The sequence below is a fragment of the Typopeltis vanoorti genome, chromosome 13 (genome assembly GCF_054136105.1).
Source record: "Typopeltis vanoorti isolate ZY-2024b chromosome 13, IOZ_Tvanoo_1.0, whole genome shotgun sequence".
NCBI lineage: Eukaryota > Metazoa > Arthropoda > Arachnida > Uropygi > Thelyphonidae > Typopeltis > Typopeltis vanoorti.
In genome coordinates, this window is record NC_143561.1 from 101,492,810 (window position 1) to 101,498,860 (window position 6,051).

Below are 6,051 nucleotides of genomic sequence, written 5' to 3' on the forward strand. Positions count from 1 at the left end.
CAGAAGACCAAAAGCTATATTGGCCTCCTTTAGTGATGCATAATCTCCATGCCCAATCAGGGCGAGCATTCTGCTCATAAATTTTACCTTCACTGCAACCGCAACAGATAGCGGGGAATATGAAAAGCATCTTGCTTCACCCCTAAAGACATAAATGTCAATTGTCATTTGTCAATGATATTACATTTTCTTTCATGTGATTCAAGAACAATTTCTAATTAATATCATTATAATTTGCATAATGGGCAAATGCTATAACAGGGTAATTCGTGTATCATTAGTAACAATTATCATACCACAATATTTTACGTGTACTATTGTTAAAGTTAACATTGCAATGTAAACTGTAACATTACATGTTGAAATTAAATTTTTTTTTCAAATTTTGACAAAATATATAATGATATATACATAATAATAATATACATAAATTGTACATAATATGATCATTCATATAAATAATATATAAATATATTTAATATCAATTATTTTTTGAACCGTAATAACATTTTATTTATCATCATACAGGGTATTTACATACATATAATAAAGCATACTATTACAATTTCTGTTCAGTACAAAATGTAGAGTACAGTTATTTTTTTAAATATAAATGTACATTTTTTTTCAGTATCAATATCATAGCTTATTATTATATAGCCTATTTACATATAGACAATTAATAATAATAATAATAATAATAATAATAATTTTTTTTTATTGTTCTTTCAAATATTTACATATGTACAATGAATAATAATAATTGTTTCTTTGGAAGGCATTTCTGATTTCTTCCTCGAAGCTTTGCAGAGCTTATCTGAGGAAAATAATAATAATAATAATAATAATAATAATAATAATAATAATAATAATAATAATAATAATAATAATAAAGTGATGTTGAATAAGTGAAATGATCTGTTTATCTACCTGTTACTTTTTATAATTATATTCATATGGTTGAAACGACAATTCAATACGGTGAAAAGTGAAAAAACTTTTCTAAAGTAATTGTGAAAAGCAATGTAATTAATGAATGAATAGATAAACACAAAACAATGAATAAACGCAATGAAGTGAAATTAATTTCTTTCTCCTATTTTTCAACGAAATCTTTGTCCTTTCTGTATAAATTATTTTTTGTAATGTATTGTTTTATTTTAAACGACATTATTTTACATTTTGTGCATTGAAAAGTTATTATATATAACGATTGCTTTTTTCTGAATATTTCTGAAATATTTTAAAGTACAAGCTTCCGTAGCTCAGTCGGTTTCAAAGATGAGATTTGTGAGAAAGCCCTAGGTTCAAATCCCTGTCTAGAACACGAAGAAACGATTCCTTCTACCAACTTCTTTCCTCACCTCACCAATATCAGATATTAAGTTAACAAGATAACTGAAGTGAGCGACTGGCTCTATAGCAAGGCTTTAAAGGGTAAAGAATCACCTTTTTTTTTCATTTCTTTTGTTTTCTCAACACTGATGATCGAACCTAGTTGATTACCAGCGTCACGAGTTGCATCAATAAAGAAGCTAATTCCTCCACATTATTTCCGAATAAGACCAAATCATCAGTATAACCCAGATCAGATATTTTAAGATCCGCTTTAGTCCCCTGTTCTTCTCTTGCAGCGTTCATCACACAATTAATTACAAGACTAATCAGAAAAGGTGATAGGAAACATCCTGTCTTACCTCAGTTCTTATTTTCAACCAATAACTATATGTTTTGTTGACTTTAACTCAAGTCTTACCATTATCATATAAGCAGTCAATGTTAATAAGTTTGTTTTGTTCCGTAAATTTGCCCATCAGTCAAATCAAAAGTCGTTTTTAAATGAATAAGACTTGATAATAGGTTTGGTACTTCCAGTCTTATTCTACAGCCAATACTAGAACCAATCTAGCCTCAGGCGATGTAATGGAACTGATATCAAATTGGAAATTGATATGTTCACTGAAAAGAACTGGTATATAAGACCGAATATTGTTAAAATATTCGGTCTTAAAATAAAAGATTATCAAACAGTTAACAAAATCATATAATATTTTTGTTAATCAATGATTATCAAAATCATATCTAGGTAGGCTATGATGGCAGATATCCTTTCAACTGTATTTTTATAATTTAATGACTTCACCCTATTATCTCTCTCTCTTCCTACATAACCTATTAATAACTTCATACAATCCTTTGTGATTATTCTCTTTAGCTTCTTTCTCTGCCTTGGAAAGAGGACGATATGCTGCATACAAGCTCTTCTCGTATGAATTGGAGGTATGAAAAAATATCGAGCTCTGAACCTACACACTCTGAATATATATTTTTTTTTCAGTCGAATATATCACGGGACGTGTATCAGCTGTCTTCAACAAAGACGTCTCCCCTTTCTGCAAAGGCCGCTTTATACTGATCCCAGTGTTTTTCCAAAAATTCCTTCGACTGGTTAAGTAAATCTACACTGGCCTCCTGCGTACGTCGCTTGACTGACTCGAGAATGTTTCGACCAGAAACTACGTCTATTATTTATTTCCCTGTTTTCATTGCTTGTTTTGATAGAGCACGTGCAGCGGGTTGACGAAAGGGGTGACCAACCTGAACACACTTTTAAACAGACCTCCTAGCTCCCCTCCACGTTGGAAAGTAAGACCCTTGAACACGTTTGGGTTTATTCTTAATCCTGCTTGATTCTTATAGTATTCTAAGTAGCTCATCGTCAGTTTTTGAAGTGAAGTTTCATCACTGATTTTCCGGAAGGAAATAAGAGAGACTCCCCACTGACAGATCTTAAATTAATTTATACAAACTGAAAATTTTTCGTAGACACCGGAAAGTAATCTATCTTGTTGTATATATTAGAAATAATATCATTTCCGTCATGAGTAGCAGGAATTATTCTGAACAGAGGTGCACACACACACACATCCCCTACGATATGTGGAGACACCCAATTACAATAATAATACTCGTAAATTCCATAAACTCTCTTCCTAATGTCACAATAATATACCTTTCTTTGACTTCTCCAGAAAACGGTAGTCCAATTTGAGATTCGTCCATCCCGGTAATCTGGTAAGTCTCAGATCAGCTTTAGGAAAACGAAGACTAGTATTATCAGGAATATTTATTTTATTTTCCCTTCTGCTTCTTGTTGAAACGCACTTGCTGTGAGCTTTTCCAAAGTATTCAACAAATCAATTGGGGTGGGTAATATCCTGGCATAATAGAAAGGGTTTCTGTCTCTATTTTTGCATTTCTCGTTACTTTACATATCTGAAAATGCATATTGCATGCACTTAAGTTCAGTTATAGCACTTTGCATCGTTATTGTTCCTGGGCCTTCCCAGTTGACATAAACAGCTCCAAAAGCAGGGCCTCCGAACAATAAGGATAGTTCAGGTGAAAGATTTATTCGATAACCATCTTTTGTATGCATGATGACATTCCATCTTTCTTTTTCTTTTTTAAAATTCACAGCACACATCATATAGCCTTTATCACCATCAGGAACAGCGTTGTTCAGTTATCGGATCAGTTGATCAGCATAACAAACGTATCAATTAAACAGCTGATAATCTCGCATTTACAACTCATGACAAATTACAACGTTCAGTTTGATTTGTTGACACAATAACCAATCAATAGCCATTGATTTCTAGGTACTATTGTCTCAGCGCTCACCATGCCTCGACTTCTGGGTGGTTGAAAGCTAAGAATTTGACCAGCTACGCCATCTGTGCATCTGCTCAAAGGGCTGAAAAGTGTATGTATTTTGAAAGCACACATCCGGGTTATCAACGCGAATGTGATGCAATGTTTACGCGTCGAAAAGTGTCCTCTTCATGAAGCATTAGTATATTGGCAAGTCCAATGTACTAAGAGAGTCTTTCTTCTTCTTCTTCATGTAGCTTCCTCAGTGAAAGGGTGCACCATGTCCTTCCAGTTCTCTCTGTTGGTGGCTTTCCTTTTCGTTTCTGCAAAGCCATGTGATTCTGTCCGTGATTCAAGCCATGTCCAGGACAAAGGATACTGTTAGTATCCTCTGTCCTGCTGAACCTCTCAGAACATGTCCTGCCATTCTCATCTTTCTCTGGATCATTTCCTCTAATAAAGATCTGTGTTCTCATTCTCTGTAGGACATCTGTATTTGTTGCGTAATCTGTCTGTGAGATTTTCAAAGCTCTCCTATAGCACCACATTTCTAAGGCCATTATCTGTTGGCTTACTCTCTTCTTGAATATCCAAGGTCTCACTTCCATATGTGAAAACTGACCACACTAATGTTCTTATCATTCTTTTCTTTGTTTCAATACCCACAGAACTTCTGAGCAGATCTTTATTTTTCCAGAAGGCATCTTTAGCTAAGGCTGTTCTTATTTTTATTTCTTTATCTTGTTTTCCATCTGCAGTAAAGGTGTCTGAATATTTCTATTCTGCTGTATGTTCAATTTTCATATTGTTTATGAATATTTTTGGCTCGGATGTGTTTTCTTTTGAGATTTTCATAAATTTGGTTTTTTTTTTTGCATTTACGTGGACTGTTCAATAAGTAATAAGACTAATTTTACTGTGACGAAACCACTCATCACAATATTAATTTCTGTGGAATAAAGAAATGTTGTTGTATGTATTAACAAAAGAGGTTGATAGATGGCGTATACGGGCTGATGTGCCAGAGCGTCACGTGACTAAACGCAAGTGCTCATCGGCGCGCCTACGAGGCGCGACCAGTCTTCGAAATGGAAGCGTCCTTGGAACAGCGTTATGCGATTAAATTTTGTGTGCGTTTGCAAAAATCGGCATCGGACACTTTTAACATGATACGCGAAGCTTTCCACGATGAAGCAATGTCGAGGGTAAGTGTTTTTCGCTGGCATAAAACTTTTAAGGAAGGAAGGCAAAATGTGGAAGATCTTGAACGTGAGGGAAGACCTTCAATGTCCATCACAGAGACAATGATCAACACAGCAGCGATTATCATCAAGCAAGTCAAAAAAGGAAGCGTCCATTGCTGAAGAGTGGCTTCTTATTGCACCACGATAATGCAAGGTCACATATTGCTGGTTGTGTAGTGGACGCTTTACAGAAGAACAACACAGATATCCTACGACACCCTCCATACAGTCCTGATCTCGCACCGTGCGATTTCTGGCTGTTTCCTCAGCTCAAGAAATCACTAAGAGGCCGCCATTTCGAAAGCAACAAAGCATGTGTAAAAGCTGCGGAGGCGGTTTTGAAAGAACTCTCAAAAAACGGACTCTCACATGTGTTTAAGAAGTGGACGCAACGTTGGGACAAATGCATCGCGTCTCACGGTAGTTACTTCGAAAAAGACCATGTGAATGATGACGATTAAAGGTAATCTGTTTTCTGTATAAATATAGTCTTATTACTTATTGAACAGCCTACTTATATCTAATCAAAATTCTTTACCTTCTTCAATTAGTAGCTGCAGTAATTTGATTAATTTATTTCGGTTTTCTGCTATTAGCATGGTATTCGGTATATCTAAGATTGTTGTATTTTATGCCATTTATACTAATTCCTATTTTTTTGTTTTTCAATCTTTTTCATTGCTGTCTCACTATAGATATTAAATAGATTCGGTGAAAGGATACAGTCTTGTCTAACTCCTCTTTTTATTTTCACTACAGAAGCCTCAGAGTTAACCAGCTGCATTTTCTGTATATATACTGTATATAGTTTTAACCAGTTTTTGATTCCTTTTTTTATAGTGTCACCAAAATTGAATTAATCCATAACTTAATCTTGTAATCAATGCACTCACACACATTATAAGCATCTATATATTAGTAGATAAACGGAAACTATATCAAGGAAGTTGGAAATGGTAGAAAAAATTTGAAAATGAATGTCATCGTAAATATACCCCCCCACACACACACACTGTGTATAAAAATATTTTTATCGTTCACAAAAAATTGCACAGCGTGCTTTTTTTTATCAATGTAAAATTAAAAATATCTATTCGATTCCTAGTTAATAACCGGAAGGTAACGCTCTTATCTGTGTTATGAATTTTAGTTT